The sequence below is a fragment of the Harpegnathos saltator genome, unplaced genomic scaffold (genome assembly GCF_003227715.2).
Source record: "Harpegnathos saltator strain DR-91 unplaced genomic scaffold, Hsal_v8.6 scaffold534, whole genome shotgun sequence".
Taxonomy (NCBI): Eukaryota; Metazoa; Arthropoda; class Insecta; order Hymenoptera; family Formicidae; genus Harpegnathos; species Harpegnathos saltator.
The window spans coordinates 653,819-667,235 of record NW_020230354.1 but is presented as its reverse complement, the minus strand read 5'-3'; the positions used below and the strand labels follow the sequence as shown (position 1 = coordinate 667,235).

General features: G+C 55.5%; 1 protein-coding gene across 8 annotated transcripts in view; it reads left to right on the top strand.

Moving 5' to 3' along the window:
* The first annotated feature begins 3,731 nt into the window (after positions 1-3,731).
* LOC105186775 (probable serine/threonine-protein kinase DDB_G0267686) overlaps positions 3,732-13,417 on the top strand; it is a 123,517-nt gene continuing 113,831 nt past the window's right edge. For all 8 annotated transcript variants that reach the window (XM_025303136.1, XM_025303134.1, XM_025303133.1 and 5 more), the window contains exon 1: positions 3,732-3,796. The gene's annotated coding sequence lies outside the window, so the exon portion shown is untranslated. The remainder of the gene's footprint in view (positions 3,797-13,417) is intronic.

Genomic DNA, 13,417 nt, shown 5'->3' with positions numbered 1-13,417 from the left:
CGGGAGGGTCTGCCCTCTGTGATTAGTATTATTTAATTAAAAATGCCCAGTTTCCCTCCCTCCCTCCCTCTTCTTTCACGCCCCTCCGCGTAATGTCGCGCGGCCAGAGGATCGCGCGCAGTCGATTATTTCGCGTTATTACATCGGTAATCACCGCCGGCGAATTGAATAACACAAGGTGTCGCTCGAGAGTAACGGTGCGAGCGCGGCGCCGTATTCCCTCGTCGTGACGACATAACCGCTTCCGCGACCTGAGTGTGCATAAACAAGCCGTAACCGTTTTATGGAAATCTTGCGCCAGTCGATAAGACGTCATCGGGCGCGTCATAGTCCTCTCTCCATCTCTTCCTTTTCTTCCTCTCTCTCTCTCTCTCTCTCTCTCTCTCTCTCTCTCTCCCTTTTCATCCTTTCCCGATCCCGTCCTCTCGTAAATATTTTGCTCTCTTCGCCGTAGATTCTGTCGTCTTTCTGGAAATTTACATACACGCACATGCATGCTCTTACTCTTTCATTTTCTCGAGCGAGCCTCCGGGATTCTTTCTGAGATTCGCAGAGATCGCGCCTTTTCACACGCGCGAGCTGCCGACGGCTTAGCTCCTCGGCGTGATTTTGCGAGACGACTATCGACGGCGCAGCGGGGGAGGTGACGCGCGTATCGGGCGGGTTTCAATTTAAAGTTGCACGAACGTGTCGGGATTTCAATGTACAAAATGCGTATGCTAAACTCTTCGCACCCCTCGTGGCGCGCCCTCTCGCTTCTCTCCTTCTCGTTTTCTCGGGGGCTGAGAGAGCTTCGGCAGCCGGGGCCCTTGACGGGCGCCGGTGGACAAGGTCCAGCGCCGACGTTGCGACGGCAAAAATCAGCAAGTCTGATCAGCGAGGCCAAGTAGAGAGGGGCGCAAGTAGAACGGCGCTTGTTGTAGCAACGAATGTCCCGTGAGCACCTTTGAAGTTCGCGCCCCAAAGGACAAATTACTTTTTCGAGGCGGTCGGCCGGCCTTGAAACCGGCCTTATAGAGCGCCCTTAGGTGCCTTTAATGATCGCGGCTGCCGATCGAAGGTAATGCATATCAATGGCCCGGCCGAGCCGCGCCGAGACAAACGTCCGATACGCCGATAGTTCCTAATGACTTTCTGAATTTTACTTTTTAAAATGTCTTTCTCCGCGCGCGCGCGCGTCGCGGCTCTCGCCTTTTGAGCACACGGCCCCACGATATTATTACCATGATTCAAAGGTTCAATATAAAGTTTGCCGCGCCGGCCCGGCGCCACGACTGCGTCTCGGTGCAAGCTACAAAGGCCCGCCGTTCTTTCGTCGGCGCGCATCTCGTTGATCCTGCGATCCTCTCTGTGACGACGTCGCGATCAGGCTCCGCGTATCAACATTGTTGTATCAGCAAGCGACTCATTATCGCTCGGATAGTCTTTGAAAATTAATCGACGCTGTTGACTCTTCGCTTGACGATGACGGTATATCGCGCAGCCGCGCTGCCTTCTGTCAAAAGGACATAAAATTGACAAATTAATTTTCTCGAACGCTCATCGCGCGGAAGGAGCTCGCTCCTACTTTCTCCCTTTTTCCCTCTTCGTCTTCTTGCGATCGCTCACCACCTCCATTGCGAACGTGAGAAGCGCGTCCATAAATCCACGTTCGTGGAGCGCGCATGACGCGACGCGACGCGACGCTCGCGCGGAATAGATCGAAGAAGATGCTTCGATAGCACGACTCGGATCGCCGAGAGAAGTTTCGCCTCGAGAGCCGGATTACCGCGTGGCTACGGCTGGATTTGAAAATCGTGGGGCCCCCGAGGGCTGCCGGGCCGGGGGCGGTGCGGCGGGGTGGAGCGTGATTGATTTTGCATACGACACAGATTGGACAGGTTTGAGAAATTGGACTGGCTTTCTGCCTGCTTTGGCCTTTCTCCGTCTCTCTCTCTCTCTCTCTCTCTCTCTCTCTCTCTCTCTCTCTTCGTTCCTCTCGTCCTCCGCGTCCCGTTTATTCTACCCCTCAAGCCCGTCGTCTTTTCCTCCTTCTTTCGCAGCTCGGACCCCGCCCCCCCTCCTCCGTTGAGTAGGTCGCGCGCTTGCATGCATGTTGCCTCGCATATACTCGCGTAGTATCGCCGCGCGTATTTCAGCGCGAGGCGAAGGGTTCCCCGTCGTATCTCTCGCAGGAGACGTCGAAGGGGATTGGCCTCGAACGAGCGATTTGTGCGATCTTCGAGGATGTATTTATGAGCGCTCGACTCGGCCTGAACTTTCATATTGCGCTCGACGTTTTAGTCGGGCGGACCGGAGTGAGTTACAGGGCGCCTTGCGAAACGCTCGAGAGATATCTCCGTCGCCCGCGCTGCTTCTCAGTCGTATATCGAGCGGTCCGTTTCGAGGCTGCTTTCGATATCGACGGGACAAGGAAATTGTGCCGAAGAAACCGTGTCTCTTTTCCGAGTAAACTCCCCAATCAAGATACGCAACACGGCGGCGCGAGAGGAGAGACGTTCGACGGACGTTGGTAGATTGCGGATAAACGCGACGCGTTGCACCTGCTGATAAAATTCCGAGTTTCGCGGAGGAGGACGGAAGGCGCGCGCCTCTCCAAGCGCGGTACACAACGTGTGATGATGCGGGAGGCGCACGGAGGAGGGATTGTTGAGCCATCCGGGGTCGCTCTCTCTCGTCTGCCGTTATCCGCCGACGTCGGAGTGGATAACAGGCCGAACGATTTATTCTAAACCTTTATCCGGGGGCGCCCTCCAAATTTATGAAAGAAGACGCCCGTTTAACCGACTCGCTCAGTCATCCCTCACCGCGGTGGTGAAGCCACCCTTCCCTGCCTGTCTTCCGCGCCTTTCTCCGTTCCTCTCTGGCGAGGCACCCTCTCTCGCTCCGGCTGCTCCCTCGGCTCGGCTCGACTCGGCTTGGCTTGGCTTGGCTTGGCTCGGCTCGGCTCGACTAGGCTCTCCCGCCGTGCTCGCATGTCAGCCCTTTATTTTATACCGAAGCGAGTCGGTCCGATTTGGTCCTAATATTAAAGGGGATGGCCCGCCCTTAGCGCGTGATCGGGATGCCAAAGCTCTCTCCGATCTGCCGGCGATATCCGCAGTCCTTGCCGAGACGAGCGAGACGAGCTCGGGCTCGTCAGTTTCGGCTCGCGAAAACGCGCTCGGCGTTTCTCGTCTCGACGATTCCGTGCGCGTCGATTCTTTCTCTGTTAGTTGCGTCACGGATGGACAGAGCGATGGAGAGCTCGGGCTGAAGCTTCGGTTTCGAGTACAATCGTGGTGTTATTTCCGATGATTCTGGTCTCTCTCGAAAGGCGAGGTAATGCCGACGTCGTGCCGTCGAGTTCGAGTCGGATATTAACGTTAAATATACGCCCTCTCGAGCGCCGCGTTGTATCGATCCCACCGCGACGTGACGCTTCCGTTGCGAGGCACTTGGTTGCAGCGGCGATCAAAATAATTGATTCGGACTCGGTCGCTCGCTACTCGCGGGCTCAAAGTCGCTCAGTTCGTACTTTCGCGTCTCGCGATGCCCGAAATGGGCGCACGATAACGCGGCGCTCGATTCGGTCACGACACGTCTGTCGTCCCGCATTACGGGAACTCTTTCTTAATGTAGTACGAGCAATTAAAGAAATGCTTCGCTCTTAAATTAGAATTGACGTCGGAGGAATAATTTCGCGTAATTCATTTCCTTTTGCAGTTATATCTGAGCAAAACACGGCAGGCTGCCTTCTCGGCCGATTTGCAGCAGTCTCTCTCACGAACAGTCAGTCCAACCGCACGCCAGCAAGGTGAGTTTTTACCTTATTATTTTTGCAGCACGCGAGCTGCTCTCTCTCTCTCTCTCTCTCTCTCTCTCTCTTTCTCTCTCCGTCTCTCCTTCTCCCTCCCTCTTCCATTTTTTCGTCAAGAAGGAGGATGATTTATCGCGCGCAGCGGGACTCGACGCGTTCTGCGACCGAATGATCCCGCTCGTTTCCTCACCGCTGTCGCGAAACGTCATGATGCGCGCGGGATCTGATCACCTGGCGTCCTAACGACCCGTTTTCTTTGCTCGCGAGAGAACCCGACGCAGAGGGGAAATTATGCAATCTGCATCTGCACGATCTGAAAATCTCCACATCGAGAGATCGATGTTCTTTTGTCGAAGAGAAAAGGAAAGAAACGGAAAAGTTGGCGAACTCGAAGCTCCGTGTTAGAGCCGCGCGCGGCTCATCAATGAGCGGCAATTTTCCGAGGCTTTCTGTGTTTCACAATTTTCATGGCGCTCGATCTCGAGGATAATGACGATGATCGTCGTCGCTACTCGCCCGTACTTAAAGTACTTTTACCCTGCGCGGCTTCACCGACGGGGGACAACTGTGAATAATTGAACGACTTGGAGAACTGACGCGATTGCGTATCCGAAGAATAACGTCGCGCTTCCAACGCGGACACGACACGCGCGGAATTTAGGGACGCCGCGTCGTGTCGGACGACGATGTCTCTCGACCGGAGGAGAAATCGCGTCGAAGTTGATCTCTCTCTCTCTCTCTCTCTCTCTTTTCTCTCCTCCCTCTCTCTTCCTCTCGTGATAGCGCCGTTTACCGCGATCAAACTTTCTTCTTTCCCCTTTGCAGAAAATAGTTGCAAACGAGCGAGCAGCGCCGCGGCTGTGCTATAAGCGACGCGATTATAAGCGATCTCGATCGCTTTCGTCCGTGAATTATGGCTGGATTACCGTCGACGCGGCTTCCTTTCCCGGCCGTGTTGTGACGGAGCTCAGCGAGGGCTTCTTTTCGCGTTTAATCACGACATCAGCCGTCTTCGATTCGACCCTAGCCCGCGAACTATCATATATCCGAACGCGGCCCTCTAAAGGACTTTGCAGTTTCAAACAGAAGACGGAAAGGAGACGAGACATGAGACACGTATTTGGCGCACGCGAGAGTCCTAAAATAAAACGCCTCCTGTGTTCGCAATAATCCGATCGATCTTCGCGAATCCACTTTGCCCTGTGAATTCCGAGCCGCGTTGGAGTCTCGAGAGAAGGAGAGCGAGGGAGCGAGAGCGAGAGAGAGAGAGAGAGAGAGAGGGCGAACGAGCGAGCCGGTCAAACGGCTGGCTTAGCCAGCGCAAGGCCTTTGGAAAGACGAGCGGCGCTCGAGTGCTGGAAACAAAAGCCCGGCGTTTCAATTAGGCCCTTTATTAGTTAACGATAATAGGGCCAACACACAGCCAGTCGAACCGCCATCGGCGGATGGCTGACCGGCGCTTAACCGGAGCCTTCGCCGGCTTCTGCCGGGCTTGTTTGCGCGGATCCGGCTCTCACGATATGAAGGGCTGACTAGGCAGTCCCGAGTCCTCCTTGATGTTTAGAATCGCCGGCATCCCCGGTGCCCTCTCCGACGATCCTCTCCTCCGCGACAGGGTCCGGGCCGCTGCGAGAGCAGGCCAGTCGTCGGACCTTGCCGATTGATTTTCTTGCGCGCGGCCTAAGTTTCGCGCGGAGCGAAGTCGAGAGAAACGCAATTCCGGGCGGGAGCGGAGGATAGGAGAGGAGAGGAGAGGAACGCGCGCGCAGGAGCGAAGGGAGGAAGCGTTGGCGAAGAGCGGTCGAGGCCAGGAGGAGGAATTTGTCGCTGAGGAGAGCAGGTCGCAGCAGTCGCCTGCGGCGAGCCGCAACGATCCTCTCGTCCCACCCGTCGTACGCTACCGCACGATACCGGAGAGAGCCAGAGAGAGGAAGAGGAGAGAGAGAGAGAGAGAGAGAGAGAGAGAGAGAGAGAGAGAGAGAGAGAGAGGAGGAGGCCATAGCTGCTACTGCTATTGCTACGGGACCGTTCGAAACTAACTTAGGGCCGCCGAAACTACACTCGCTTGCCGCGCCGCAAAACGAACGGCACGGCTAACAAGGCGGACGCATGGAATACATTGGATATTGATTCGCGAGGGAGAAAACGAGCGACAGGGTGAAGCGCCGCTGAATATTTCTCAGGCCGTCGGCGCGCCGCGATAAGTGGCGACGGAGGGAAGCCTCTCTCTTTCTCTTCCTCCCTCTCTCTCTCTCTCTCTCTCTCTCTCTCTCTCTCTCTCTCTGTCTCTCTCTGTCTCTCTCGGAATCGCCGGAGCAACGAATCGTCATTTCGCAGCGGCCGTTGTCCGATTTCCAGCTCTCAGCAGTCCTGCGAGCAGTCGTTTCGAGGACTGCGACTCGCGATCGATCTGTCGTCCCTCGCCAAGGACGATCCGTCAACGCGAGCGCGCGCTAACGATAACTGCCGTTCTAACGTTGCCGCCGCGCTACCGTCGTCCACGTGGCCCGGCAAAATTGCATTTACGTCACGTCCTCCCGATCCATATATAGTCCGCAAAATCGGTTTTAGTGTAAACGAGGAAAGCCAGGCTAAGGGTCTCGAGGCGGCGGCTCCGGCTAGGCGGGGGAAGGTGCGCGGCGGGGGTGCGGCTGCGACATCTTGTATTGTCAGATCCCAACGCGACAAATTCATAATTGCGTTAATGCGGGTACGGCGAGGGTTCTTGCCGCAACCACCGCAAGGCGCGCCATGGCGTCTTGCGGCTATAAGAGAGGACGATATAGCGTAGGAAGGACGGCGAAGGGGGTCTCGGGGCGACAGGAGGCGCTGGAGAGCGGTCCCTTCTGGTACGGGCTCGTTAATCTTCGGAGGATTACGCCAGAAGGAAGTATCGCCATTGTGCAAGGCGCTCCTCCTCCAGTCGATAATTATTAATTAAATTGGCCGCGCGGGCCACTCCACGATTTATCGACTTATCGGCGAGAACTACCGGCGAGCGGAGAACCACCGCGAGAGAGAGAGAGAGAGAGAGAGAGAGAGAGAGACGCGCTTGTCGCCGGAAAGTGCCGACTAATTTTCTCGCATTTTTTTTTTTTCTTTTCTTCGGCTCACGACGAATTCCGTCGTCAGGTGTCGATTCTTTTCTATTCTTCGCGGTTTCGACGTTTCGCGTCTCGTTAGTTCACTATCAAGGTGACGAGAAGAATTGACGAGGAATTGCGCGCGATATGATGGAATAAGTTTCTCCGCCAGTTTCCTTCGATTAATATTTTCGCAGCAGAGACGTCACACATGAAAAATCTGTACAACGCTCAACAATATATGATATCGATTGTTCCTTTATTTTGATTAATAATAATAACATTAATCTCGCCGATAGATCGGGCGAGGAAAGGAACCCGAGCAAAAATCTCGAGCGATAAAGGCCGCTCGTGTTGCTCGTGTGTCGAGCGTGTTCACGGCGCTTTAATCGACCACCACGCTCGGCTCCGTCAAGTCGCCGATAGAAAAAACAATATCAACACGTGCGGGAGGGCGTGCCAAAGAGCGTGCTTTTTGTTTCACGCCGCTACATCGATTTATCAGCGAGTTACAGCCGTTTAAAGCAGGCGTCAGCGCCGAGGCGAGCGTGTGACACTTGCTCCCGCGCTGGCGCGCTGTTTTGTTTTCGTTCTGTCCTTTTCCGAGCGAGAGGGACGATCTCACATGGCCGCCGCGACCACGTGCTCGGGGCGACCTCGCCTGGGCCGCGGAGTGGGGGACAAGGCCGCGCTCGCGCTGCGTGCCGTCACGTACTTACAGCGCAAGGTGGCTCCCCGGAAATGCCATCTGCGGCACGCGGGCGCTTTACGCACCCCCGCGCCGCGCCGCGCCGCGATCCGCTCCGTACTTGACCTACCTGAAGCGGTAGCGCCGCGCGCCGGGCCGATCGAGAGTGCGCGGATCGATACAAATGCCGATAGACGCTTCCAGACGTCGCAGCGACTTGAAACAAAAACCGCTGGAAAGGGGAAATCACCGCGCTCCCGCTGGGCGGGTAGTCGTTCTTCTGTGGAATAAGGATCAATTAGCGCAGTCCCGTGGACACGGAAGCTATCTATTTTCGTGCTTTCGGTAAAATGCGTGTCGATCTACGTTAAGGGCTATTGAGAAACCTTGGATTGGGTTTGCTACGCGAAGCGTCACTTTCATGTTCCTGAAGAATATAAAGCGCTGAATGGGAAAGAAGGACAGCGATAAAGGGAACTTTATCTCTCGTCTGGCTGTATTTTATCGATCGAGTTCAAATTGACACATTGGGAATTTTTGTTGTACTTGTTTCACTGAACTGTACAAAGAATAGATGATAGAGAAAAATTGCTGATGCGCAGACTGTTTGGCACAATACATGCATGTGTGCCGCTTTCCATCGTATCACGTGCAACTATTCTCGTTAATTTTTTCTAATTAATATCTTAAAAGTACTGACGGCATCAGACTTTTCTGTTCAATTTGTTACGCTCCATACGCTCTACGCGACGAGTGCGCGCACACCTCAATGCACTTTCATCAAGATTAATTAACCAAATATCTCGCTGTTTTACATTGAAACAGTCCACGAGGCACAGGCTTTAATTAAGCAAAATTCCGCGCGCGAATTCTTCATATTTGTCGAGATTGAACCAACGGCACACGGCCGTTCCAAACGCGTCGGTAGATTGAACCAACAGTACGGCCGCGTTCGCTATGCTGAATGAGAGGCTGGTGCGGTGAACAAGCTCGACTTGCAGGCGCTTTATTTCACTTGGCCATGGACAATTGAATCATCGTCAAATCGCGGCCGGGAGGGTCATCAAATCTGCACGAGCGGGCACGGGAGAGCGCGGCGAGAGTGAAAGGGTTGCGCGCCGGTCGGCCGGTCGGCGTACTCGGCCGGGAGTAAAAAGGACGGCGTCGCAAAAGCGGGAGAGAACGGCGACGCGAACGAACAGGCCGAAATAAAACAGTGATATCGAGGCATTTCACGCACGAGCGAGAGCGTTTAGCAGATTCAACGTGCGTGCCGGCACTCGGTCGTTTCCCTGCCGCGGTGAAACGTCCCTCTCTTTTCCCTCTCCCTCCTTTTGATGGCTCTCTCATTCTCGCTGCTTCTCTCTCTCTCTCTCTCTCTCTCTCTCTACCTCTATCCTTCTCTCTTTTTCTCTTTGCCTCTATCTCTCTCCTTCCCTCTTTCTCTCTTACTCGGCTCCTCGACCCGCTCTTTACCCTTTCCTCTCTTGCTCTATCACCTACACCCTCTCACCGGGCCTCGCTGAAAAATACTGCTCTCGCTGACACCTGTAGCTTCGACGTTCTACATATGTGCGCACGTAGCACGTCGAGTGATGCCACCGCGCTCGACGAGTGAAAGAAGAAACGAGGGACGACAAAATTGATAGTAGAGCAGCGGCGGCGAAAAATCGTCATAAAGTCCGTCGAGCGTGATCGCGATCGAACGGCGAATTCGTCAGCGGGACGATCGAGCGGCTCGCGACGAGTTCAATGCGTGTTGAGAAACGATCATGGATTAACGTCGTTCGTTGGATTCACGGAACTTGTTTCTTCCTTCGGCGAATTTTTCAATTTTCCGCCGCTGGCCGGAATCCGTTCTCGTTCGCGCCCGTTTGATTTCCTTTCATCTTATCGGGCACCTTATCGCGAGGGCAATCTCCTCTTCGGTCCTCGTACGAAAATGTCGAGGCGTTTTCGTCGGCATGTTCGAAGCCGTGACAAAGGGGAACAGACTCCACAAGTGGTGGACCTTGCGGGACTTAAGATTAATCCTTATAATTACGCGCGATCCTATTCTTCCTCCCGTGACCTCGTCCGCCATGTTTTTATACGCACGGTGGCCGGAGCTCGCGGAAAGAGAGAAGATTTACATGACGCCCTCGAGGCCGTACGGTCATAAAGATATTTATCAGGTGACAAGTTTGGGTATCTTTTACGAGCCGTCCCCCTTCGCGAGATGCTCGGTTTATGTTCGGAAAGAAGTCCTCCCTCAGCCCGCCGTGCTCGACGTAACATTCGTCCTGAGACCCGACTCTGAAGAAAAAGTAATATCATAGAACAGCCTTCTGACGATAAGTACGCGTACAAAAGCGACCGCGGGCCGAAGCCGCACGGACCGTCAGGTCAGGTTATCAAGGCAACAGATTATCGATTTCGCGTGACAAATCGCGACATCAATCGCGCGATGCGCGCAATACAAACCTGGTCGTGCGAAAATTCACCGGCAGATTTATCCGCTGCCTCGCTCGATGACACTTCACCGTCTGTTGTCGAAGGGTTAAAACCTCCTCTCACGGGGGGAGGGGGGTGGAGCGGGACGGGGCGAGAAACACACGCGGGTGTTACATTCCGCGATTGCCGCTGACGTTGATAAGGAAGCGAGACGAACGAACAATTAATCGATAGCAGGCGCATGCCGGCGGAATCGCGAGTCCAGCGAGCGCGACAAAAGCGCGCGAATAGAGAGGGGTTGCTGGCTCGTCGCGGGTGACCGACAACGCGCGCGCGCGCGCGCGCGCACACAGCCCCGACGCGGGCGTGAAATCAGGCGCCGGCCAGGACGTCCGCTCGACTCGGCTGCCGACGGACAATAAGAATCGATATCTTAATTAACGGAACGCCGGTGGGTCCGATGAGCAGCGAACTTCTCGTCGGGCGGAAAGGGGAAGCAGCGGCGCGAAGGGGGCGGGCCCGGGGGGAACGAACGCGGGAGATCCGGACCCGCGTTTTCGATGGGGTAGCAACGACGGACGCCTGACCGGAAGCGAGAGTCTGCGGAGCCCTGCGGACCTCGTTCTACCGGAAGCGCCATTCAACGCGGCCCTCTCGCTCTCGTCCGCCTCTTCGCCGACGCGGTCGTTCGTCGTGGTCGTGGTCGTCGTCGTCGCCGCCGCCGCAGCCGCCGTAGTCGCCCCGACGCTGATACGTTTCTGAATAAACAATACACCCTCCCGAACGGCCGCAACCCTCGAAAAAGTTCGGCCGATGGCGCGCGGTCGGAAAAGGATCCGCGCCGGTGGCGGCCAACTGCATTTTTTTTTCTTTTTTGCGGGATATTGTTCGCCTCTCTCTCTTTCTCTCTCTCTCTCTCTCTCTCTCTCTCGGCGTTGTCGATGTTGCGGGGATATCTCGGCGCGATCGGTGGAGGAAGATAGCGACGCTCGGCCGACTGAATGTCGCTCCGACGACATAATGCATTTTTGCTGTTTGGCGGAGTTTGGGTATGCGGGTCATGTGTGTGCGGCGTTATACTCGGGGAGGTCAATTGAAAATTTTCCCTGTGCACGTTCGACAAGATCCTTCGCGCGTCAGGTGTCGAGGTTCTTCTCGATATCGCAGTAGCGTGCGCGCCTGCACATCCTCGCTGCTGTTTATGAGATTTTCATGGCTGACATGAATAATATCTTAGCGAGCTTCTTTCTCTCTCTCTCTCTCTCTCTCTCTCTCGTCGTCGTCGTCTATGATCAACTACTCTCGCGGCGCGATATTCCCGGAGATTGAGATATCCCCACGAGCGCTTGTCCGGCCCGATTAATATCGCCGCGAAGGAAACGAGCGAGGCCGGGTAAATTAACGAATTGGAGAGGGTGCACTCTCTCTCTCTCTCTCTCCTCTCCGGGACGCTTTTACCGCGACCGGCTAATCCGATAAAGTGGCAGCTTCGCACGAACCTCTTTCTTCCCGCTGACATTCCGTCCGATGGGATATGACACTAAGTATTCTATATTGACTAATAAACCGCCGCGGCGCTAACGAATGCCTCGCTCCTTACTTTTTGTCTCGCAACGGACCTCCCCGCCCCCTTCGATCATCCCTCGCAGACTCACAGACGCGCTTAATGCACTTCCGTGTCTCGTCCGCGCGAAGGACGGAATATTCCAAGCCGTTCGAGCGTGCCACTTCAAATACGAGACTCGTGTGAATTTACTCTCCTCCTCTTCCTCCTCCTCGTCCTCCTGCCGCTGCTCTCGCACGCCCAATTCGCGATTTTCGTTCACACTCTCGGCGCTTCCGCTCCGCTCGCCCGGGAATATCCCGGCGCAGGACACAGCCGGAGGAACCTCGTCAAGGCCGCATTGGGGGGCGCCTCAATCAGGACTCGCTTTGGAACCCAATTTCACGAGAGAGAGACTATTTGCTCGCGCTTTGGCCGGCAGTAGGTTTGACCTCTCGTTAATCACCAAAGGACCCGAAGCACGAAGGCGAGTCGGACAAGCTGTGTAGTTGACCGCAATGGCTGACCGTTGGCCCTGTGGACAAACCCTTAAGGTTACCGCGCTGCAAGCCGACGCACTGATAGCGGCTTCGACGAATTCGGCAACTAGAAAACCCGTCCTTCCGCCCGTCCGTCGTTCGTTCGTTCGTTCGTTCGTTCGTTCGTTCGTTCGTTCGTTCGTTCATCGAGAAGCTTCTCCGGCGCAGTCATGGTCGCGTGGTCGAAATGGGAAACTGCACGGCTGGTCGCGCGAGCGGCATTTTCCGCGGGGAAGCCGGGGGGACGTATCTTCGCTGCAGATTCGCATCGAATAATCTGTTGGACGAGTCAATGTTTAGACGTAACGTTTGCCACTGTAAGCGATACGTGCCGCGATTTCACGCAGGCCGAGCCATCGCCCCGAGCAGTCGTCGTTCGCTTGTACACGACGCCTAATCGCTGTATTAGCTGGCTTTGTGGTTAAGCTATGCTATTGCCGAATTAGGGGTGATTCGCTCCGGAACACACCCTCCTGTATTTGTACCGTCTAGGTGAGCATAACGCGCGCGCGCGCGCGCGCGGTGTACGATTCGTGCTCGCAACATTCGCCTTGCCGATATTTCCCGTCGAAAGGAGAGATTTCCCGAGAAACGCAAGGCGGCTCTCTCATCGAGGTGTGGTGATCGTGCGCGTGCACGTGCCGAGCGAACGTTAAGTTAGCAGGCAAGTAAGAGACCCGAGTGTAGCTTTTGAGAAACGCTATTTTTCCTCTCTGCCCACCTGTCCGCGGAAATGGTAGGCGGATTCATCCCGCGGTTTAACCCGACGAAACTCGGCGATGTATGGTTTTAGGCAGATTTGCATAGCTCGCTCTACACGCAGGGCGGCCGCCCCGTAGTCTCTCGGCGCATATCGTTTGTTGGTTTTGCGGTGTACCGTAACGCTGCCTTCCTCGTAACCTCCTTCCCTCCTCCTGGGAGCAGAGGGCTTTCGGCAACATCGCCCGGCAAAGAGCTCCTTCCGCTACACCGCCTCCTATTAGACACGAATAAAATCTGATCGCGCGCGAGGGATTCGCGAAGAGCCGCGAGATTCGCGCTCGCTGTTCGATCTCCGTGGAAATGAGAAATTGTCCGATTCGCCGTTCGTATCGCATAACGGGGCGACCTCATTTGTGCTCCGACGTGCCGATCGATCGATCGATCGATCGATCGATCGACCCGGCGACTCGAGTCGTCGGTCTCTTTGTCGGCTACGCCGACACCCGCGGATTCGCCCTGGTCGATTGCCGCTCGCCGGCGGATAAAAAGCTCGCGGCCCGTCCCCCTGCGGTGCGGGTGCAGCTTTTGGCTCGGGCGAGAAAGTGCCGCTGGAGATGAGTGGAGAGCGCG